Source organism: Primulina eburnea, chromosome 15, assembly GCF_022965805.1.
Source record: "Primulina eburnea isolate SZY01 chromosome 15, ASM2296580v1, whole genome shotgun sequence".
NCBI classification, from domain to species: domain Eukaryota; kingdom Viridiplantae; phylum Streptophyta; class Magnoliopsida; order Lamiales; family Gesneriaceae; genus Primulina; species Primulina eburnea.
This window is the reverse complement of record NC_133115.1, coordinates 15,893,123-15,919,425: the sequence shown is the minus strand read 5'-3', so window position 1 is coordinate 15,919,425 and position 26,303 is coordinate 15,893,123. Positions and strand designations below refer to the sequence as shown.

The window sequence follows — 26,303 nt, the reverse complement described above, 5'->3', positions numbered from 1 at the left end:
TTGAGTTAACAGTTTTTTCCAAAATTTGCTTTATCTCCCTATTAGCTAATTCAACTTGTCCATTTTTTTGAGGATGATAAGGAGTTGTTACTTTGTGAGTAATACCATATTTTTTCATTAATGAAGCAAATGGTTTATTAACAAAGTGAGTTCCCCCATCACTTATCATAGCTCGAGGAATTCCGAATCTACTAAAAATATTTTCTTTCAAAAATTTGATGACGATTTTATGATCATTTGTTCGACATGGAATTGCCTCTATCCATTTGGAAACATAATCAACTACAACTAAAATATACAAGTATCCAAACGACGGTGGAAAAGGTCCCATAAAATCAATTCCCCAACAGTCAAAGATTTCAATTTCAATGATAGGATTCAAAGGCATCATGTTTCTTTTTGAAATTGCACCCAATTTTTGACAATTTTCACAGATCTTACAGATTTCGTGGGTGTCTTTAAACAAAGTGGGCCAATAAAATCCACACTGCAAAATTTTTGCAGCCGTTTTCTTTGAAGAAAAATGTCCTCCGCATGCTTCTGAATGACAAAATTTAATGACACTACTTACCTCATTGTCGGGTATGCAACGTCGAAAAATTTGATCTGGACAGTACTTGAACAGATACGGATCATCCCAATAAAAGTTTTTTACCTCATTCAAAAATTTTCTCTTATCTTGGGAACTCCATTGCGGTGGCATTTTTCCTGTCACAAGACAATTTACTATATTAGCAAACCAAGGTGTAGTAGTAACTGAAAATAGATGTTCATCAGGAAAATTATCATTAATTGGTGTCATTTCACAAGATGATCCTGTTACTAGTCTCGATAAATGATCGGCTACGACATTCTCGGTTCTTTTTTTATCTTTGATCACAATGTCAAATTCTTGGAGCAACAAAATCCATCGTATCAGTCGTGGCTTTGCATCCTGTTTCGTCAACAAATATCTAATAGCAGAATGATCAGTAAACACAAAAGTCGTTGATCCAATCAAATAAGAACGAAATTTATCTAATGCAAATATTACAGCAAGTAGTTCTTTTTCAGTTGTGGAGTAATTCATTTGAGCATTGTTTAAAGTTCTACTTGCATAATATATCACATAAGGCTTACCGTTTCTTCTTTGACCCAGTACTGCACCGACTGCATAATCACTCGCATCGCACATGATTTCAAATGGTAAAGACCAGTCAGGAGGTTGCATGATAGGAGCTGATGTTAAATGTCGAATGATTTTATCAAAAGCATTTTGACATTCTTGAGTCCACTCAAATGCAGTGTCTTTTGTTAAGAGGTTACAAATGGGTTTAGAGATTAAACTAAAGTCCTTTATAAACCTCCTATAAAATCCAGCATGTCCCAAAAATGATCGAATTTCTTTAATGATTTTTGGAGGGGGTAAATTGGCAATGACATCAACTTTTGCTTTATCAACTTCAATTCCATGAGATGACACGACATGTCCCAAAACAATTCCAGAAGTAATCATGTAATGACATTTTTCCCAATTTAAAATAAGACCTTTTTCCTCGCATCTTTTTAAAACTTTTTCCAAATTTTCAAGACAATTATCAAATGTATTCCCAAAGACAGTTAAATCATCCATGAAAATTTCCAAACAATTTTCAACCATGTCGCAAAAAATGCTTAGCATACATCTTTGAAATGTTGCTGGGGCATTGCATAATCCAAATGGCATCCTTCTAAATGCAAATGTTCCAAAAGGACATGTGAATGTAGTTTTATCTTGATCTTCGAGTGCAATGGGAATTTGATAATAGCCTGAATATCCGTCAAGAAAACAGTAGTAGGGATGACCAGCTACTCTTTCTAAAATTTGATCCAAAAATGGTAATGGAAAATGATCTTTTCTAGTGGCATCATTTAATTTTCTATAGTCAATACACATCCGCCAACTAGATGGGACTCTACTTGTTAACAATTCACCTTTTTCATTTTTTTTCACTGTGATGCCAGATTTTTTTGGAACTACTTGTGTTGGACTTACCCACTTACTATCAGAAATAGGGTAGATAATCCCAACATCAAGTAGTTTGAGAACTTCAGTTTTCACAACATCTTTCATGTGTGGATTTAATCTCCTTTGTGGTTGTTGAGATGTTTTAGCATTTTCTTCTAAATGAATTTTGTGTGTGCAAATTAGTGGATTAATGCCCTTGAGATCTTTCAGTGTCCAACCAATTGCATTTTTATGTCTTTTAAGCATATCAACTAATTTACCTTCTTGATCACTTTCTAGTTTGGAAGAAATTACCACTGGATATGTTTCATCTTCTCCAAGAAATGCATACTTCAATTCTTCTGGCAAGGGTTTTAACTCCAATATGGGTGGTTCGTCTTTGTTCTCATATTTCGCCTCAAATTCTTTCTCTGATCCTGTTAACGAGTGATACCTGATAAAATCATCAAGATCAATTTCAATATTTTCTTTAACAGTTTCAATTGAACAAATATCTAATTGATCACGAGTACTCCCTTCTTGAATGTTTTCTTCCACAAGAGTTTCAATAAGATTTTCATCTTCACTTTCATCTCTTTTGTCATGTGGTTGCTTACAAAGATTAAAAACATTGAGCTCCAAGGTCATGCTACCAAATGACAACTTCATTATTCCATTCCTGCAATTTATAAGAGCATTAGAAGTTGCTAAAAATGGACGACCCAAAATTACAGGAATTGCATTACAAGCTTCGATAGGTTGTGTATCTAAAACTATGAAATCGACAGGATATACAAAGTTATCAACTTGGACCAACACGTCTTCTACCATACCTCTTGGCACTTTAACAGATCTATCGGCAAGTAAAAGTGTTACCGAAGTAGGTTTTAACTCGCCTAGATTGAGTTCTTGATAAACTGAATATGGAAGTAAATTCACACTAGCTCCAAGATCAAGCAAGGCTTTTTTAATCTTTCGTTCTCCAATAATACATGAAATAGTAGGACAATCAGGGTCTTTGTATTTCAAAGTATTATTATTTTGAATGATTGCACTTACTTGTTCGGCTAAAAATGCTTTCTTTTTCACATTCAATTTTCTTTTCACAGTGCACAAGTCTTTCAAAAATTTAGCATATGATGGTACCTGTTTTATTGCATCTAATAAAGGAATATTAACTTTTACTTGTTTAAAAATATCATATATATCAGAATTCAAATTTGATTTTTTTGTATTTTTCAATGCATGAGGGAATGGTGGTGACACTGTCTGTTGAACCTCCTCTTCGCAAGTTATGGGTTCCACTTCCTTACCCTTTGAAGTTGATTTATCATCATCTTCACAAGGTTCAAGAATGGATTTTTCCACAACCTTACCACTTCGAAGGGTAATAACAGATTTTACCTGATCCATCGGTTGAGTTCCAGAAGTTCCAATTTGTGAATGATGATCCTTGGGATTAGGCAAAGGTTGTGAAGGAAATTTACCTTTCTCATGAACATTAAGTGCAGATGCAAATTTAGCAAGAGTATCTTTCAAATCTGTCATGGTTTGAGCAGTTTGAGTATTGATAGACTCTTGCTTTGCAGTGAAAGAATTCAATGTATCTTCCAAATTTCTTTTCGGTGGAGGAACATAAGGTGCATAATTTTGAAAATTTTGTTGATTTTGAAAATGTGGTTGCGGAAATTGTGCAGCATTATCATTCCTCCAACTAAAATTTGGATGGTTTCGCCAACCTGGATTGTAATTTTGAGAAAATGGTTCAAAATTTGGCCTTTTGAAATTGTTCAAAACATTGGCTTGTTCATGGAGACATTCTTTAAAAGAGGGCAAAGTGGGACAATCTTTTGTAAAATGATCACTTGTATCACAGATGTGACACGCAATTTCTTGAACAGATTTTAATTGACCATTTTTTTTCAATTCAAGTGCTTCAACTTTTCTTGCCAAAGAAGTAAATCTAGCTTGAAGATCATGTTCATCTTTGAGAGTGTACATACCTCCACCAGATGTAGGAGAGTGAATCTTGTTTGATGGTTCGATTGTACCTATAGTGTCCCAATTTTGAGCATTTTCAGCTAATGAATCAAGATACTCAATTGCCTCGTTTGGATCTTTATCTTCAAATGTTCCATTACACATAAATTCAACCATTTGCCTATCTTTAGGTGTTAAGCCTTCATAAAATTGAGAAACAACTCTCCAAATTTCAAAACCATGATGTGGACAAAGATTAAGCAATTCTTTGTATCTATCCCAACATTGATAAAAAGTTTCTCCTTGTTTTTGAGTGAAAGTGATGATTTGCCTTCTGAAAGAATTTGTTCTATGAGATGGAAAAAACTTTTTCAAAAATTGTTGTTGCAATTCATCCCAAGTTCGAATGGATCCCGATCTAAAATTTTGTAGCCAAGTTTTAGCTTTATCTTTTAAAGAAAAAGGAAAAAGCTTAAGTCGAATGGTGTTCATGCTACAATTTAGATCATTATATGTGTTGCACACTTCTTCAAACTCTCGTAAATGCATGTATGGATTTTCAGAATCTAAGCTATGAAAGTTGGGTAAAAGTTGGATAATACCAGGCTTAAAATTAAAATGAGATGCATCAGGGGGATAAACTAGACATGAAGGTGCACTAGTACGTGTAGGATTCATGTGATCTCTAAGAGTTCTTCGTCTATCATGATCATGTTGAGATTGAATTTCATCTTCATTTTCTTGGATGGGTTCTTCCGCCATGTTTTGTAAAAATAAAGGGTTATTTCGAATGAGTCGACCACTAAGTGTACGTGACCAAATGCTCATGCAAATGCAAATGCAAAAGAATAAAAACACACAAAAGCAATAAATATTCAAATAAATAAAAATAAACTATAAACAAAATTAAATAGACTTGAAATTAAATTATACTTCCCCGGCAACGGCGCCAAAAACTTGTTGCGACTTTGATTATTGCACTCCCAAGAGCAGGTTGTCCACAAGTAGTATAATTCGGTGAGTCCGAATATCGTATCCACAGGGAAGCAAAGGTAATTACAAGTCCACTACAATGTCTTTTTGTTTTTGTTTTTGTTTCTTTTTAATTTTAATTGAATCTTTAATGGGTAAATTTTAATTGTTCAAATTTTAATTTAAGTAGTTGAGATTAAAGGATCCACTCTTGGCATTTTAATAAAATTAACATTAATGAACAATATTGAAATCCACTTAATAAAATGGTTCCAATATATTAAATAATCATATTTATATTATGTTATATATTATTATCTTATAAGTATATATATCAAAACTTATAAATGTGGTCAAGTATTTATTGTGCTATATATATTTGTAAACACTAAATCAAGGTTCTCACTTTAAATGGTTGGTAAAACCAAACTAACATTTAAATGGTACCAAGAAAATATTATTATGATATATTTATATATAGTAAATCAAGGAATCCAAGTTAAATAGTTGGTAAAACCAAACTAACATTTAAATGGTTCCAAGAATTTAATATTATAATATATTTATATATAATAAATCAAGGCATCCACTTTAAATGGTTGGTAATACCAAACTAACATTTAAATGGTTCCAAGAATTTAGTGTAACATATAGCAACAATAAATCAAAACTCCCACTTATAAATAGGGTATAAAAATGCTTAAAGAAATAAATATAACATAAACAATAAATAATGATTAAATAATATAAAACATAAATTCTTACCTTTTAATAACCTTATTATCATGCCAAGAGTTTCACCTTATCATCTCAACTTTAGGAAGTTAGCTATTCATTATTCAAAGTGTAAAACTTTGAATATGAAATTAACATGCTAATTGTATTTAAATGAAGAAATAAAGGAAAAATATAGAGAGAAATATTATGAACTCAAAGGTTTGTTCATAGAATGAGGGATATCCCAATACATTACAATACACCCCTATTTATAGCCAAATTTGGGGAGACAACTACAAATAAAATATTATTTTTTACACAAAAGTCTTCATTGGTGTTCCAAGAAATTAATATTATATTACACATCACTTTTGAAGATCTTCTTCTTCGAATTTGCTTCTTCACATAAAATGAAACATGTGGATAATTGAGTTGTCTAGTTGTGGTATTTTTTTCAGAATATTTGACCAAGTAATTTGAGAGATATGGTCAAAATACTAGAGCATGGTAAAACTGCCACTCATTTGGTAACTTTAATTGTTGCTTAATTTGATCCCAATTGTGAAAGGATTTTTATCTCATGCTTGCCATCAATATTGTAGATATTAACATCAACTTTCTACAGGTCCAAGAATCATCTTAATCCCATTTGCAATGCCAAGTTTATTCTTCTTTTATCGAACCTGTAAAAATAGTAAAAACTTATAATTACACAACAACTTATATTTTATACAATTTATTATAAAACATATAATATTTAAACATTTAATAAAACAAAAACTATATATTTATATTATAAAACATTTAATTAATATACAATTTTTATGTTTATCACTCGAGTCATAGCATGGCTAGAACTCCTCTAATGACCCAACCACGTCCCAACCCAGCCCTGGTTGAGCCAAAGCCAAGCCATGCATGGTCGTTCCCTTAAATGCGAACCTTTGACACACAAGCAATAATTCGGTTTCCAGCTTGTTTTAAATTCAAGTGCCTCCTATCAACGTGCATTCTAGGACCCTTAACTTGTGTAAAAATGTTACATATTGATCCCTAATCATGGCAGCCCCTTCATGTAAACATATATCATGTTTTGATGCAAAAATCATACTTTAAACACATGTATTTGCATAAAAAAGAAATAAATTAAAAAGGGAAACTTGTTTTTCATGCAAATCACAATTAAATACATATTAGGGTGTGATAGATGAGAAAATGAATAAATATGACGTGACTTTGCATATATAACGAACGAAAATACGTTGACGATGCGAAGAACGACGACATGCGACCTTGGCTAAAATTTCTTTGTAAAAACCGATGCCTTCCTCTTGTAAAAATCTTGTGTTCCATGAAGTTTGAGAGTGCTATGAGTCTTGTGTGGTTAGGGGTGGGAGGCGTGCATATTAAATAAAAAGGGGTTGGGTTTTGGGCTTTATTATTTGATAAATAATAAGTGTGCTAGCTTGGGACCATTAAAAAGCTATACAAGGCCCAATAAGCCCAATATAAAAATTATTTCGTTTAGGAAAGTTCGTGAAATTATTAGTCCAGTTGTTAAAAAGTTCGTATTTTTTATGAAAATCGAATATCGATAAAAATCACGTATCGACGTATAAAATCACCTCAAAACTCCTTATTTTCAAAAATAACAAAAATCATCAAACTTATTTTAAATAATTAAAAACAATTATTAAAAAATACATTTTTAAGCAATCAAGTAGAAAACTACTTTAAAACCATATAACATATCACACGTTATTAATTTAAGCAGTTAAAACAATTTAATTAGCTATTATCCATTTTCCCTAGATTTGCAGGCAGTTGAATTACGTCGTGTTAATTTTGGACCTTATGCCCTCACTATAATGTGCGGTCTTTGCTGTTGTGGTAGTCTGGTAGAAGAAAAATCCCTTGACACGTGTTTGGGCTTAACCTGTTACCGGGCCAAAACTGGCCAAGCAACCCAAATTCACACTCTAATATAAGTAGATATAAAAAAAATTCATTATTTCGGTATATACCAAAATACCAAAATTTTTTAAATTCTATACCGATGCCGATACCGAAAAGTTCTTTACGATATCATACCGTACCAAAATAGTCGATATACCTTTAAATTAAATATGTGTGTTATTTTGCGGTACGGTAAATACGATGCACTAAAACTATCGATATTTTTTTCCACCCCTAATCTAAACATGATAGTTTATTATTTTCAAATTAATTTTTTTAAAAAATATAGATAAAGATAGATTTAATTTAAAAATATAGACATAGATAAAATTAAACTATTTTAAAAAAACTATTTTAGGAAAACAAAAAAATTATCAATAAAATTATATAATGACTGTATAACTATGATTTTAAATAAAAATGCACCAAACCAGTTAAAATTAGTTAGTAATATATAGCCTCAACTTTAATCAATATTAAGTAAGAATAGTAATTTTGGCGAGGAAAATGACACATGTGTTGGGGAAACATTAACTTTGTTTAAAATAAATAAAAATTAATAATATTTTTGAAAATAATTTCATTTAATATTTTGTTTGAATATTTCTTATACCCTAAGTTTTTGGTGATTGACAAATAATAGCATCAAGCTATTTCATTATCCAACCGCTCTTTAATTGTAATATCAGATTTCGGACTGCTGGGTCATTTCAAGATGTTCAGACAGTAAATCAAGAATTTAAGTTGTTCACGCAAGGAAGTTAAGCCGCAGTACTTCTGAACTCTAGGCTGTGATAAGTCCTAACTGAAATGAGTTGTTACAAGACGTAAAACTAAGTATTTTTAGTAAAATCCTTCTTAAGTAGAAAAAGAAGTGACGTAAGAGTGTTATCTCCAAACATCCATAAAATATATGTATCATTTTATTACGCACTTTACATTCTTGCATATGACTTTTTCAAGTCATTTCTTAAATAACTTTCAATTTCATTAAATAGTTTATCACTAGTCAAGTAAGACTATTTTCACACTTGTTCATTTTCCAGCGGTCTAATAAAGCTAGTCGTTCGAGAATAATTTTTAACAGTATAAAATTATTACTAACATCTCAAAGTTTCTAAAAAATTTAAAAGAGTTTATTCACCCATCATCTAAACTCTAATATAATCCCAACAAGTTGAATTATATAGGGTTTTTATTGAACTCTTATGTTTTTTTTTACTGACATCTTTTAATAAAATTTCAATGTTTTGTAAAGAATTTTATGACGATTGGAAATACGAACGTATGCACATTTATTGGCTCAAGATAATGATATGTGGTGTGTCATACTATGGTTCAATGAAGATTTTGAAAGCCAATACAGCTATAACCATATTCGATGGTGCTTTACAAATGGTGGAAAAACATATGTCTGAATAGACGGGTGAAGATAAAAAAAAATGTCAAACTTCACAATCTGATCAAAAACATCATATACAAAACTCTCGACAAGAACATGTTCCACAAGATTAAGACATGTTCAACCGCCAAATAAATCTGGGAGAAAATGACCCAAATATATATGCGAGGAAAATGATCAAACCGAAGAGAACAAGCTAACTATTTTGATCTAGAAATTTGATAATGCCAAAATGAAGTCTGGTGAGACATCTAATGAGTTTGATGAATGATTTAGCAGTATTTTTATTGAACTAACATTTTTTGGTAAATAATACACTAATCGGGAAATTGATTTGAAGGTCATGAGATAAATTGAGATGTAAAAACGGTGGCTATGAGGGAGTCCAAATATCTCAACAAACTCAAGATGCACGACTTGTTTCCTGTCTTAAAGCCTATGAATTTGAGTTGGGAATCCAGACAGAAGAATAGTCATCAACTTCACAACCAACTAGGCTCATTCTGAAGATCTCTTAGAGATTCCCTTAATCTCTGTGAATGAAGTGGTAAGGTTTTCGTCCTAATTTTAATTTAATCATTTAACGCTCCACCCATTTGCTCCAATTATTCCATATCAAACCACCACAAATTAAGGTGTGCATGCTAAAGAAAATCCCAATTTGTAACAAATTCCCATTACTTCTCTCAGAGAGAGATTTCTTCTCCTGAAATTTTGACCCAAAATGAAATAATTGTCCATAGTGCAGGTACAATTCAAACTGATTAGGTCCAACCAGGACCAGAAATTGTGGAAGAAGTGCTTGAACTGCTAGTCTCTCCGGAGAATTCACATATGAAATAGATGAAGATATTACCTATACTCAAGCTAGTGAGGATTTTATCCGGGAAGCCGGTTTTGTGCAAACGAAGGATTTTTAAAAGATTAAAAGTATTATTTTTGAAAACTAATTTTTATAAACTTTTATTTTTCAATTAAATATGTGTTATTAGACCTAATTTACCTAGGATTAGTAGGCTCAATTTCTCCTAAACCCCAAAGCTCATTATCATGCAAATTAAAATCTATGAAATAAAAATCCTAGGTCTTTTGAGGGCTATCTGTTGAAAACACACAAAAGTTTTGAAAATTAGGAGGAGGAGAAAACAAGGATTTATTCGTCGTCTGTTCGTCCTTCTTCGCACCCCACGCCGACGATCGTACATTCGAGCATTCTAAAATGCAAAGGCACGTTTCTAAATTTTTTTGTACGCATCATTCGAATCATAATATGCATGTTTTATGTATTTTTGCATGAAAAATATTTGATTTCAAATTTCATATCGTTTTGACGATTATTTTCAAGGTTTTGAAGATTCTTGTGTATATGAATGTGTTATGGTTTTCGACGAGTACACTGCCAACATAGTACATTAAAGGGCTGGAACAAGTGTCGTTTAGGGCCGAGACAAGGGTTGAAAAAGAGCTAGAAGGTGTAGTGCATGGTGAGGGGTAGTATCCTAGGGTTTTCATGGAATTTTGGCATGTAATGGTTCGGCTAAGGGAAGGAGAGCATGCGGCTTGACTTGGGCTTGAGCAGGGGGTCGTGCTAGACGTGTTCAAGGGTTGGGAAGAGTCCTAGCATGGCTAGGACTCGAGTGCAGCGGCTAGGGAATAGTCCATGTGAACTAGGACTCTTCCCTATGCGCGCTTGGTGAAGCTACATGCAAGGGAGCTCACGTCTTGGTTGGGGGCTGGCTAGGGTTGGTCAATAGGGTCCAGTAGAGTCCTAGTTGGTTTCCCGGGCTGCTGGTTCAAGGTGGATCGAAGAAAAGAAAAAAAGAGAAGAAGAGGGTCGCGATCTAGGGCTTGCGCGCATGGGTGTGTGCTGCTTGGTTGAGGGCCGGGAGGCTCGGTGCTGGTCCAAGAGGGTTCAGTAGGGTCCATAGGGGGTCTGATCAGGGTATGGTTCAAGGTGGCTCGGCCATGGCTCGATGAATTTGGTCAGTGGCTCGAGTTGGAAGTATGGGGGTTCAGTTTATGGCTTAGGAAAAGAGTTGACTCGAACCATGGTCCACGTGCATCAGTTCATGGTTCATGAGGGTATTTTAGGAATAAAAAGTTTATGTTTAAAGTTTGAAAAGAAAATATTAAAGTTGGGATTAATTCGGAATTGAAACGCTTTACGAATTTGTAATTAAGGAATTAAATCGAAATCCTCGATTTTACGTTAAATACAAATGTCAGAAGTCAAATTTAAGCTTAAATAATTATTTGGAATAATCTCAAGTCAATAAAAGTGATAAAAAATTTAAAATCGAGAATTTTAGGATACAAGGACAAAACAATCATTTTACACCTGGGTAGGACGAAAAGGGTTGGCAGTGTCCCGAGGGATCATAACATATGTTAAATGATATTTTAAAAACTTTATGATGAAAATATGAGATTTTATGATTTATGGTAAAATTGTGCAATTTTTACTGTTAAAATGATTGTTACGCCTTAAACGCATACAAATCTCGAGGATGAGATTAATGTTTTTAATGCTGTAACATATCCCAAAGTTTTTGTTTTGATGATACCAAAACTTGGCTTAAAAATGTACTAATGTTTTATATTGAGGCATGCAGGAAATTAAGAACAAAGTTACGTTCGGAAGATCCGAAGTTGGTTCGGACGTTCCGAAAAGGTGTCGATCAGAAGCAAAGTGGAAGCTGTTCGGAAGCTGCGAGGAGCCAGTTCGGACGGTCCGAAGACGTGATCGGACGTTCCGAACACAAGCAATCAAATCACTTGAATGCGGAGACAAATTGATCTGACTGTTGATTGAGTAAGATTTCGGACGCTACGAAGGACATGATCGGATGCTACGAAGTGTTGAAGATTTCAAATCTCTGGAAACGCGGGAATGTTCGGACGGTACGAACTTGAGTTCGGACCTTCCGAAGCTGTCATACACTGTCTGAAAGAACTGTTCGGAAGAAACGAAGCTGGATCAGGTCCCTCCGAAGCATATGTTCGGACCCTACGAAGTCAAGAACGGACGATCCGAAGTCATCCCAGAATTACGCAAATTGATTTCAATCACATCGGACGTTCCGAAGCATAAACAGAAGATCCGAACCTTGGCGTCCAAGACTAGTATAAATAGGCCTTTGAGGATGCATTTTCAATCATCCCACTCCACTCTCTCTTGTCTCTTACAAAGCTTTCTACTATCTCTTGTGTGCGTTGATTAAAAGAGTTGTAATATCAAAAGAGTTGTAGAAAAAGAGTAATACTCTCGAGTGGGTTGTAAAGTTCGTGGCTATCCTTGGAGCCCTCAAGGCCAAGTAGACGCATCGAGGCGTGGTTGTAAAAGCTAGCTTGGAGCTCCTAAAGCCAAGTCGATATAGTGATACCTCGATCCTCATCGAGAAGGGGAGACGTAGACGATTCTTCGTCGAACTTCCATAAACATCTCTATCCCTCTTTACTTTACGCATTTACTTTACTACGCATTTATTTTACGCACTTACTTTACGCATTCATTTTATTTGTGATTGTCCCTCAAGTCTTCCGCTTGCAATTTTTGCAAACTCGTTTTAAAAACGCTAAAGGGCCTAAAAGAACCTATTCACCCCCCCTTTAGGTTCTTCAAGTGGTATCAGAGCCAGGTTTTTCAAAATCTTTTAAATGGCCAATCTAGCAAGCGAGTATGCCCAAGGACAATCCACAAATCGTCCCCCTCTTTTCAATGGTACTAATTACGGATATTGGAAAAATAGAATATCTCTATACATCCAATCCGTCGATTACGACCTTTGGAAAATAACGGTGAAAGGTCCCTATATCCCCATGAAAACGGTGGATAATAAGGAAATTCCTAAGGGAATGGATGACTTCACCAAGGACGATATGAAACTTATCTCTCAAAATGCTAAAGCTATGAATATTCTTCATTGTTCTCTAGATATGAATGAATACAACCGAATCTCGGCTTGCACCTCCGCCAAAGAGATTTGGGACAAATTGGAGATTTGCCACGAGGGAACCAATCAAGTCAAAGAAACGAAGATAGACCTTCTCCAACTCAAGTACGAGACCTTTGAGATGGAACCCAAGGAGGATATCGACACCATGTTCCGGCGGCTCACCCAAATCATCAATGAGCTTGCCCAACTTGGTGAGAACTACCCAACTAAACAAGTGTGGAGGAGAGCCCTTCGAGCATTACCGGCGGAATGGGATGCAAAGCGCACGGCTATCATTGAATCCAACAAGGGAGATGCGGCATCCTACGACCTTGATCAACTTCATGGGACCCTAAAGACCCATGAACTTGAAGTATCTACCCGGAAGGAGACAAAGAAAGATGACGATAAAGTAGAAAGGGATCGCCTTGACCAGTCAACTTGAAGATAGCGACGATGAAGAAATGGCACTCCTCACTAGAAAGTTCAAAAGATTCATGCGGAGTTCCAACTTCAACAAGAAAGACAAAAAGTTTGAGAAGGAAGTGACCTGCTACAACTGTCAACAAAAGGGTCACTATGCAAACGAGTGTCCCTCCAAGAAGAAGGCCAGCAAAGACAAGAAAAAGGCCCTTCTAGCCACGTGGAGCGACAGTGACAACGAAGAGGAGTCTACCCTATGCTTCATGGCGAAGGAAGATCATCTGACCGACTCGGATGACGACGAGGTACCCTCTTACGATGAATTACTCTCCGCTTACACTAGTATGTACAATAAGGCTAAGTCACTTAGAAATGAGAATAAGCAACTTAAAACTGAACTAGAAGCTAGGATGCATGACAACACTAAGCTCAAGACAAACCTAAGAGACTTAGAGAAAGCCTTCAACAAGTTCAATGTGAGTAGCGGTAAACTAGAAAACCTCTTGAGCATGCAAAGGTGTAACTTCGACAAAGGAGGTCTAGGATATGAAAAGAAATCAGTCAACTTCGCTAGTCTTATCGCAAAGGCAAAACCAAGAACACCACCAACATGCACTTACTGTTGTAAGATAGGCCACATAAGACCTAAATGCAAGAAACTTAGACACCAACACAACAAGAATAGTTATTGGAAATGGATCCCCAAATCCCCAACTACTACTAACCCCAAAGGACCCAAAGAAACGGGTACCAACTATCAAACTGTATCTCAACCTTGTAGGGACAAAGGGGAGACAAGTCATCGAGCACTTGGTATCTTGACAGTGGATGCTCTCGACACATGACGGGAGAAAAGAAGCTGCTACAATCCATTCGACCAAAAGAAAAGGGATCGGTGACCTTCGGAGACAACAGCAAAGGGATCATAGAAGGCATCGGCTCAATCGGTATATCTAACTCTACTATTATTGATGATGTACTTCTTGTGAAAGGGCTTAAACATAACCTCCTAAGCATTAGTCAATTGTGCGATAGGGGTTATGAAGTCAAATTCACACCACACGATTGCACTGTATCACTCACAACTGACAAAACCATTAGTTTCAAAGGTTATAGAAGTGAAAATGTTTACAAGGTCGATTTAAAGATTTCATCTTTTTCAAAAATAAAAAGCCTTGTAACATTAAATGTTGATGACAACATTCTTTGGCATAGACGACTTGGTCATGTTGGGATGAGCACCATAAAAAAACTTTTAAAACTTGACCTAGTTTCCGGAATGCCAAAGCTGAATTTAAAATTAGATTCTTTTTGTGATGCTTGTCAACTTGGTAAACACACAAATGAATCTTTTAAAAATAAAAATTTTGTATCCACTTCTATGCCCCTTGAATTACTTCACCTAGATTTATGTGGTCCCTCGAGGACAACTAGTCTAGGAGGAAAATCTTATGCTTTTGTCATTGTAGATGATTTTTCATGTTTTACTTGGACATTGTTTTTAGCCCACAAAAATGATGCCTTTGATCATTTCAAAATTTTTGTCAAAAAGGTTGAAAATGAGAAAAATCTTTTGATCAAACAAATCCGTAGTGACCACGGAACGGAATTTCAAAATGAAAATTTTTCAATTTTTTGTCAAAGCAAAGGCATTGGTCACAACTTTTCTTGTCCTAGAACTCCTCAACAAAACGGTGTCGTTGAGAGGAAGAATAGGACCCTAGTAGAGATTGCAAGGACCATGCTATGTGAGCATTCTCTACCAAAATATTTTTGGGCTGAAGCAATGAGTTCTGCTTGTTACATCATCAATCGCGTATCAATAAGGCCAATTCTCAAGAAAACTCCATACGAACTATGGAGAGGGAGAAAGCCTAACATTTCTTACTTCCGCGCTTTTGGATCAAAATGCTTCATCCACAACAATGGTAAGGACAACCTGGGTAAGTTCGATGCTAAATCGGACAAAGGTATCTTTCTTGGTTACTCTACTTCTAGCAAAGCATATAGAGTCTTTAATAAACGTACTTTACTAGTTGAAGAATCTATTCATGTCATATTTGATGAAACTAACCCTTGCTTGCCTAGAACTGTTGTTTCTGATGATGATGATATAGATATCCTTGGCGAAAAGTTGGAGTCCACAAGCCTAGATGATGTTCCTAAAGATCAAGAGGACGCACCTCTTCCGAAGGAGTGGACTACACACAAGGATCATCCCATGGACCTCATCATTGGTAGCCCATCGAAGGGAGTATCTACTCGCTCTTCTAATATGTGCAATTATCTTGCTTTTCTTTCTCACATAGAGCCTAAGAACATAGAAGAAGCTTTACTTGATGATTCTTGGATTATTGCTATGCAAGATGAACTAAATGAATTTAGAAGGAATAAAGTTTGGAATCTTGTACCTAGACCCACTGATAGACCTGTCATAGGAACTAAATGGGTATTTAGGAACAAGTTAGATGAGCATGGTACAATCACTAGAAATAAAGCTAGGCTAGTAGCTAAAGGATATAGTCAAGAAGAGGGAATTGATTATGATGAGACTTATGCCCCTGTTGCTAGACTAGAATCCATTCGCATGCTACTTGCTTTTTCTTGCTCTAGAGACTTTAAATTGTTTCAAATGGATGTTAAAAGTGCTTTTCTTAATGGTGATTTGAAAGAAGAAGTGTATGTTGAGCAACCTATTGGTTTTGAAGATGTGCACTTATCTGATTATGTGTATAAACTTGATAAGGCTTTGTATGGTTTGAAACAAGCTCCTAGAGCTTGGTATGAGAAATTATCTACCTTTTTGCTGTCTAATGGTTTTTGTAGGGGTAAAGTTGATATTACCTTATTTACCTTGACTAAAAATAATGATTTGCTGATAGTACAAATATATGTAGATGATATTATTTTTGGTGCTACTAATGAACACTTGTGTAGAGATTTTTCTAAGCTTATGCAGGATCACTTTGAGATGAGCATGATGGGCGAACTCAACTACTTCCTTGGTCTCCAAATCAAGCAATGCAAGGATGGTTTCTTTGTCAACCAAGGGAAGTACATCAAGGAGATGCTAAAAAAGTTTGGGATGGAGTCTTCCAAAGCCTCATCCACACCTATGAGCACGACAGTCAGACTCGACAAAGATGAGGGAGGTAAACCTGTTGACCAAAAGTTATTTCGTAGCATGATTGGCTCCCTACTCTATGCGACTGCTAGTAGACCTGACATTATGTTTAGTGTTTGCTTGTGTGCACGATTTCAATCATGTCCAAAGGAATCACACTTATTCGCCTTAAAACGCATTTTCAAATATCTTTCAAATACTCCAAATCTCGGATTATGGTATTCTAAGAACTCATTTTTCGATTTAAAAGCTTACTGTGATGCCGACTTTGGAGGATATAAGGTGGATAGAAAGAGCACTAGTGGAACTTGTTTCTTTTTGGGAAATTGCTTGGTGTCATGGTTTTCTAAAAAGCAAAACTGTGTTGCACTTTCAACGACCGAAGCCGAGTATATGGCTGCCGGTAGTTGTTGTGCACAAATTCTTTGGATGAAGTATCAATTACTCGACTATGGTGTTACTTTTTCAAAAATTCCAATCTTTTGTGATAATACAAGCACCATATGTCTAACAAAGAATCCAGTTCAACATTCTCGTACTAAACATATTGACATTCGACATCATTTCATTCGTGATCACATTGAGCAAAATGATGTTGAACTTCACTATGTTGACACCAAGAATCAAATTGCTGATATTTTTACAAAACCACTAGATGAATCTACTTTTACTCGTTTGCGTGGTGAACTTGGCATGATTGAGTTGTAAACACTAGTCGAATACTCTCGTACATATTTGTTAAATTGAGGGGGAGTATTATTAATGTGAGCATTATAATGTCGGATAATACAAATTAATTGTATTTATCCATAATTATGGCTCAACATTCATTTATGTGCTAAATATTTTAAATTTTAGGTGTTCCTCATCTTGGCTACTTCGGAATCACCGCTCCTATTCGGATGCTCCGTTTCACCTCGGATCCACCGAACGTGTTCGGATCGTCCGAACCTGACCATAGGTTCCAGAACCTCCGATTCCCTCTTCGGACCATCCGAACAAACATCGGATCGTCCGAACTCCTTCCGATGTCATTTAATGTTCGCGCCTTCCCATGCCTGATTGTCAGACTTCGGACCCTCTGTTTACGCTTCGTAGCCTCCGTTCTATGATCGGATTTTCCGATTGCGAATCGGATCGTCCGAACTGACTGCCAGATAACCGTTCCGTTCAAATTCCGGACCTTCCGAACTCATGTTCGGACCGTCCGAAAATGGCCTATAAATAGGCGTTCGGATCCTCTGATTTACTTGCTCATTCACTCCTCTCTTTCTTTCCCCACACAAAACACTCACTACTCACTATGCCTCCGCGCCGTAACGCAGCTGGCCGAAATGTTCGCCCTCGTCACGGTGCCTTTCATCATGATCTTACCCAACCACCCAATCCTCGTCCGACCCCACCTGAATTCGAAACCCGTAACATTCTGCCTGGTCGTACCCTTCACACCGAATACTTCCGTGCAAATTCCTTTACGTTGATTACTCTTATTGAGTCTCAACGTTGGGGAAACTTCTTTCTACCTTCCGTACCCGATCTCATCTACCCCTCTCTCATACATCAGTTCTATGCGAACTTTTCCCTAGTTCTTGGTGGTGATGACACTCGTGTTGTTACCATTGTTCAGGGTCGGTTCATTTCTTTTTCTACCGCCGACCTCTCCACTTGGTTCGATCTTCCTCGAGACGGACCGAGTGAGTTCTTTTCTCAGTCTTGGACTGAGAATGACCCTACTTTTGATCGAGTCACTGCCTTGACCACCATCTTCGGTCGTCCGCCTACTCCTGCCGATGACCGTCCTCATGCGAAGGACCTTCCTCCTCAGCTTCAGCTTGTTCTGAAGCTCATCACTTCTTCTATTGTTCCTCGCAGTGGAGACCTCTCCACTTGCAAATATCTCGATCTGTACATTCTCTATTATTTAGTCTCCCAGCGTCCTTTTAACCTTCCCCGTTTTCTTATGTACGCCATGGAGTACGCGGCTTCTTCTACTCGCGTCTCTTTTCCATTTGGCCGGTTCATTAACCGGATTCTAGCCCATCTGGGCATTGACTTTACAGATGAAGAATCCTTATCTATTTCTCCTCGCGAGACTATCGACCATGATACTGTTGTTAAGATGGGACTCTCTTGGAATCCCGTCTTATCCTCTTGGGTCATCGACAAGGATCGCATCTTTGCGTCCTATCGTCCGACCGAACACTTTCATGTTCCCTTCGGTCTCCTTCCTCCTCACGTTCAGACGAGAGGATTTCCCGCTGGTCCCCCTACTACGGGTACCACTCCTACCCCTTCGGTTGATATTCCCTCTTCATCCCATCAGCGTGTTCCCGACCCTATTAGTACTCCTTTGATGACCATGGATGACCTTCCTCATGGCTTCACTCCGCCTGCTCCCTCTGGACCCTACGATCGGATTTTCGAGTATCTCGAGCGATTGGAGACTCGTTTCGACACTCGTTTCTCCCTTTTGGAGTCTACCTTAGAGCGTCATCATACTGAGACTTCCTCGCGTCTTGATTCCATCGAGGCTGAGATGAGGAGACATAGAGAGTCGCGGGATGCGGATTCTTAGATTATGTTTTTGTTATTTTTGTTTATTTTATCTTTATGCATCATTGTATAAAAGACTTGCATTTATTAGTGGATATTTTACCTGTTTATTTGTCTCTCTTTATGCTTATGTCTTTTTGCTTATCACAAAAAGGGGGAGAATTTATTTGGTTAAAATTGCTTTTAAATGGTTATTAAATAAATTCGCCTTAATTCAACCTCTTAGACTTGTTATTTGATTAAGGGGGAGTTATTTAATAATAATTTAGATTATGTTGATTATTGTTTCTCAATTTTTAACCAAGTTTTGTGATCATCAAAAAGGGGGAGATTGTTACGCCTTAAACGCATACAAATCTCGAGGATGAGATTAATGTTTTTAATGCTGTAACATATCCCAAAGTTTTTGTTTTGATGATACCAAAACTTGGCTTAAAAATGTACTAATGTTTTATATTGAGGCATGCAGGAAATTAAGAACAAAGTTACGTTCGGAAGATCCGAAGTTGGTTCGGACGTTCCGAAAAGGTGTCGATCAGAAGCAAAGTGGAAGCTGTTCGGAAGCTGCGAGGAGCCAGTTCGGACGGTCCGAAGACGTGATCGGACGTTCCGAACACAAGCAATCAAATCACTTGAATGCGGAGACAAATTGATCTGACTGTTGATTGAGTAAGATTTCGGACGCTACGAAGGACATGATCGGACGCTACGAAGTGTTGAAGATTTCAAATCTCTGGAAACGCGGGAATGTTCGGACGGTACGAACTTGAGTTCGGACCTTCCGAAGCTGTCATACACTGTCTGAAAGAACTGTTCGGAAGAAACGAAGCTGGATCGGTCCCTCCGAAGCATATGTTCGGACCCTACGAAGTCAAGAACGGACGATCCGAAGTCATCCCAGAATTACGCAAATTGATTTCAATCACATCGGACGTTCCGAAGCATAAACAGAAGATCCGAACCTTGGCGTCCAAGACTAGTATAAATAGGCCTTTGAGGATGCATTTTCAATCATCCCACTCCACTCTCTCTTGTCTCTTACAAAGCTTTCTACTATCTCTTGTGTGCGTTGATTAAAAGAGTTGTAATATCAAAAGAGTTGTAGAAAAAGAGTAATACTCTCGAGTGGGTTGTAAAGTTCGTGGCTATCCTTGGAGCCCTCAAGGCCAAGTAGACGCATCGAGGCGTGGTTGTAAAAGCTAGCTTGGAGCTCCTAAAGCCAAGTCGATATAGTGATACCTCGATCCTCATCGAGAAGGGGAGACGTAGACGATTCTTCGTCGAACTTCCATAAACATCTCTATCCCTCTTTACTTTACGCATTTACTTTACTACGCATTTATTTTACGCACTTACTTTACGCATTCATTTTATTTGTGATTGTCCCTCAAGTCTTCCGCTTGCAATTTTTGCAAACTCGTTTTAAAAACGCTAAAGGGCCTAAAAGAACCTATTCACCCCCCCTTTAGGTTCTTCAATGATATTTTTCAAATGTTGATGTTTTGTGATTAAAATAAAAAAGAAAAATATTTTTAAGAATGTGAATTGACTATGACAAAGAGGATACGATATATGATTTTTGAGAATATCGTGTGGGAGAAGGCCCCAGAGGGAGCCTGTTTACCGGAGAAGGTTCTAGAGGGAACCCAACGAATGTATTTTCATTTTACATGGGTGCCTAGTGCTCGTTCCCATGCTCAGTGGTGAGCTAAAACTGATCAGTCGACTAGAGGATAAAGGCTAGTCACTTTCAAGGATCAAACTTCACCGAAAATAATAAATGATTGAAAGCTTTACGATTTCACGATTTATGATTTATTTATGCTTAAAAGTTTATTTTAAATAAAAGTATGATTTTAATGCATGTGCTTGTATATGTATTATTTTTTACTCATGTTTAGAATGTGTTGAGTCATTAGACTGACTAGGTTTGAATGCAGGAGGTGATGATGATATTGAGGGAGGAGATGACGCTTGAGTGGATCGAGTCCGGCAGTACACTCCTGAGAGACATTTATTAAAGGATTATGTTAATGATTTGTTAGAGATTTTTATACTTTATTTTGAAGTTAGTTTTGATCATGTTAAAAGGTGGAAGTTGGATTTTTCTTAATTGACGATTTAGGGATTTTATGCACTTGATATTTTAAATATAAAATTATTTTGATTTATGAAAATGTTAAATTTTTTGAAATGGTGAATTTCGAAAGTATTTAAAAAAAAAGAGTAGGATTTTAAAGTTAAAAAGTATGAGACGTTTCATCAAACCTAGTATTGGGCCAATTGCATCGTTGCCTAGTCACTGTGCTCTCTATAATCCAAACACTTTGGACATACTGTGGAATTTGATAGCTTCAGAACTCTAATATCATTTAATATTCAAACACTTTGCACATACTGTGGAATTTGATAGCTTCAGAACTCTAACATTATTTAATATTAAAGCCATCAGCACACAGTGTCACAATCAAACCGCCGACCAGCTTAAATAAAAGAATCATGAATAAGTGAATATAAATGTTGAAATGTCCGGTCATTTCACTAGAATTAATGCAACATCATGTGGATAAATGGATATAACATCTTCAAAATACCGCTGGCATCCAAATGCAAGAAATTCTAGAGTTTATGCATAAGGGTGATGCCAAAAAGGAGGAATGATTGATTACAAGAAGCGTAAAGAACAGAAAAGGCGTGCTAAGTATGAAGAGTCCAAAAGAGCTGTAGAAAGAAAAAGACAGGGCTAAGAAGAACGAAGGAAGGTTATAGATTTGTTTTTGTTGTAGGTGTATTTGAATTTTCTTTACACTAGCTTGTAACAATTACATTTCTTTTGATCAATGAAATTAATTCCTTTCATCCTATCTCGTTTAAACTTTTTCATTTAATTTTTTTATAAACTTGCTGCTTGGTTTTGCCATCACCAAAAAGGTGAAATTTTTAGAATATTTTGTATAACCTAAGTTTTGATGATTGACAAATAACAACATCAAGATTTTAAGCCATTCAAAAAAGGAAGTTAAGACGCACTACTTATGAACTCTAGCTGCAAGATATCATTTGTAAATCTTAATAGATCAAAGTCCTATACGTAGTATATATGTTCAAACCATTTAACTCCAACTACAGTGCAATTTGTCAAATATGAGAAAAAAATATTGCAAGTCAAGTTGTTCAACAACTAGCAGATATAGAATGATAACATAATATATTACCAGCTCTCATTGACCGAAAATTACATATTTCGTCTATAACCTATCAATTTTTTCAGAAGCTAGGAGCTTAAAATCACAAAAGTAATGGGAACATTTTAATAATAGATACAAAAACTTATCAAGTGAAATCAATAAATAAAAAACTTTTACGCATCTTTCAACCTCTATTCATTCAAGATTTCCTAGCACACTCGAAGTTTTTATATTTTTAGTTGCTCACACAGAACACACCTACCAGATTTTATCATATCTTCAAAGATCAATATGTGTTACACCACTAACTAAAGTCGTCAAGCTGACCATTGGTTTATTTTGTATTATTTTATGGTGAATCGATTATTCTAAACGTACAGATCTTGTAAAGTGATTACTAAGAATTTCAGTTTAGATAGTGATAAGTCATAGCTAAAATGAATTATTACATTACATAAAATCAAAGTTTTTCGATGTAATCCTTCCTATGTAGAAGAAGATGTCACGAAAGAGTATTATCTTCGAACATCCATAAAATATTTTCTTTGTTTCATTACGCGCCTTACCTTTTTTCATACTATTTTCTAGTTGTTTCTTGTTAATTGTCAGTTGTAAAGAGAGTTTATCAGTAGTCAAGTCGGATAGTTTCGTATTCACTTTCCAGTGATCCAACAAAGCTAATTGTTTTTTAATAGCCTAAAACTATTAAAAAGAGCTCAAAGTCTAAAAAAAATTTCAGAAGAGTTTATTACTCCCTCTACTCTGTAATATGATACCAAAAAATTTATTTAAAGATGACAAGTGTCATTATTATAGCGTTAGGTAACAAATTATTCAAATATGACAGCTAAAAAAATGACAATTTCTATGTATAATATAATTAAAAACTCCAATATTTTATTAAATAGTAATAGTTTGTTTCACTTAGAAGAGACCACCTTTCTTGACCCGTAGCCTATCAACGTAGAAAAGCTCGAAATTTGGTCACGCGGAGTAAAATTAGGGGCACTACAAGTCTGACTCAAACTCTTCGATTAACAATTTATGGGGTGGCTAAATCATATGAAAATACTAGGAACCGTATGATTTTGATACTCTAACCAGTTAATGTTAAGTTTTAATTCGATAATTTCGTTTCTTTAGCGAGTTTAATCCTTTTTCGTTGGAATAATATGGATAAAACACGTCAACAATATTCGGTGTGTAAAATATAACTAGTGACAATTGTTCAACCTAAATAATTAAAATTATATGTTTCGTTCATTCTCTCAACAGGAACAATTATTATAATTTAACACGATGCTATGTCAACAATATCTACCGTGAGGTCAATACTCACAAGGAAAAAATAAAACTTAAAATTTTAGAAGAATATATATTATGAAATTAAGACTGTCTTCCTTGGAGGAACAAAATCACAATTAATTAAACATTTAAACCCACTGAATTAACTGATTTTAGAGGTTTTTTCAAAATTATATATACGACTCTTATGATTAAAAATATATGTGTGGAAAAGTCAATGATTATCACTATGAAATTTACGAGTGTTGAAAAGTGATTGGCTAAGGCAAAGATGGGCTTAAACGTGTTCGATGCTTCTAATACTTTTTGTACGGAAGCCCACTAGCCCAGCCATCAGATCAAATTATATATGTAATTTGTCTTAATTTAATAATCCTATATAAAAAAATGGGGATAAAATCGAGATCTTAATTAGCCTTATTTTGGAGTATTTTAATTTGATGAAAGGGAAGAAAATCGACCCGACCCTTGCTATTTTGTTCGAGTTTAAGCCAGAGGAGAATAATATTCAATGACTGGTAGTTCATTTATTTTCAAATCGGCCCTTTTACCATTTATTGTTATTTGATTGATTGATCTTCTATATCTAATAATTGTTGGTAAATTTAATAAGATTACTTTAAGTTAGATCACCCACTGCGTCTCCAAGTGATCGTCATCTATCTAATCATAATTAGCACCAAAGTAAGAGACAAACAATGATCCAATTAAATTAGGAAAAGTGTGGCTGGAGTTCATATTACCCAATGTCATATACAACATAATCCAGTATGCAAATATAGCGCGACCCATGTATTGGAAAAAATATAGATCTATTAATGAATGTGTACATATATATATATATATATATATATATATATATATATATATATATATATATATATATATACATGTATCTTTTGGCAGTATTGCCTAAAATTTTCATATTAGGAAACCCTATGCCCCACAAAGTATTTTACACCTTGGTGGGATTTTTTGTGAGGTCTATGCACATCAATATCAAGTAAGTTTTCTATGTGACGGTCTCATAGATCTATATCTGTTAAAAGAGTCGACCCGATTCATAATTACAGTTAAAAGTAATGTTTTGACATAAAAAAAATATTTCTTAGATTGGACCAAGTTGAAAATATGTCTCACAAAATTAATATGTGAGACAGTCTCGTAAAAATTTTCAATACATAGTCTAGACCCATGTATTGAACTGATACTATGATAGATCCGGACCTAGGTTTCAAGCAAGTTATCGAAAACTTGAAGCGTGACATGTTATGGTTAAACTCTAAATTTTAACATACAAGTTTAAGCAGATCAAGTAAGAGTTTAAGCATACAAAGATGGTTGATATTTTTATTGTAATTTTACTTGTATTAAATCAATCAATGAATCAAATAACACAAACATTAAAAAATAAATAAGGATAAAATTTGAAAATTTCAAGTTTTCAAAAACATAAAAATATATGACCCTCCATACTTAAGAGCATATATATCAATCAGAAGCTACACCACAATCGATCATCCTACAAGCTAATTCGTCACTGGTCAAAATGAGACTAGCGTCTGTGATATAAACGTCATATTTCATTGGTAAGGGCATGGAGATGTTCATTCATAGGGATGAATGATTATTTGATGATGCATTAAACAATCATCCATCGAACTTTCCTAGTGGTTATCACTTATGGAGTGAAATAGTCTGTGGTTATGGTCTTACACCGTTAGCCATTTGACCTGGGACAACCTGGAGTCTCTACGTATTATCATGCCTTTGATCCGCTTACTGACTCCATTGATGGACATTAGGTGGCGGAGTTGGGTGTAGTTTCGAAATATATAGGATTTAATGCATTATAGTCGGGGATTCATCGCTCACCACAGAAGAAGATATCCTATGTGATCCGATGACTTAATAGTACAAAGAATCTCAAGCTATAGTAAGACATGTGCATTTTGAAAAGATGGTTCCTCAGTTGCACATATCATGGCACTATTATTATTACACAAAGATATACCACATAGTTGTCAAATTTATTTACAACTCTCGATATACCAATAGTTGCAGATTTTATCGGTGTATATGAGTTGATGGGACCGTACTATATATTAATTATAACTTAAGGTTCTTGCAGACACTATTAATGATAATAGGGGATCATGGGGTGATGCTACTAGGCGCTCTTTGATGCGATCATGGTAGGTCAAGCTCCGAGGAAAGCGTGGGATCCTTTAGAGTTGCCGGAAGAAGCGCATGGATTTATAATCAATCGAGAGGAGCTTACAAGCAAGGTTCCAAGCTTCAAAGGAGTCGTGATGCATACGAGTGATCTTGAAGGTCAAATGAATGCGATTAAGTGCGGAGTAATGTGGGTGGACCAGTGCCGGGGAAGCGCTGCAGCGCTAGGAAGAAGGCTTGTAGCGCCTAGGCGCTACCTTTGCGTGCCTGTAGCACCAGGCGCTACAGACAGGCGTCTAGGCGCTAAGCCTTCGGTTGGGGCAGCGCCTAATGGCGCTCGGAATGCGGAAAAATATAGTTTTACCTTAGTTTGAGTCCTAGATAGTTTGCGAACTTATCTTTTCATTTTGTAAGCAATATTTGGATGAATTTTTGCACACTTTTTCAGATTATTGAATATTTAATTACCTTGTTCTTGAGTTTTCTCTCAAACAACAAAAACGTTTCTTGCTTTGTATCAAAAATCAAACTTATCAAATTTTATGCTTTGTGGCGTTTGTTGATCGTTCATACGCGGATTGTCAAAGATGAGTTCTTTGAAGGTTCG

At 35.7% G+C, this 26,303-nt stretch overlaps 1 non-coding gene and 1 pseudogene across 1 annotated transcript; one reads left to right on the top strand and one right to left on the bottom strand.

Annotated features, from left to right (window-relative positions):
* Positions 1-656: 656 nt before the first annotated feature.
* On the bottom strand, positions 657-25,323 carry LOC140815490 (uncharacterized; annotated as a pseudogene).
* Positions 4,182-4,290, top strand: LOC140815787 (small nucleolar RNA R71). The gene has a single exon (XR_012114432.1). It is a non-coding gene; the product is annotated as a small nucleolar RNA R71 (small nucleolar RNA).
* Positions 25,324-26,303: the final 980 nt, after the last annotated feature.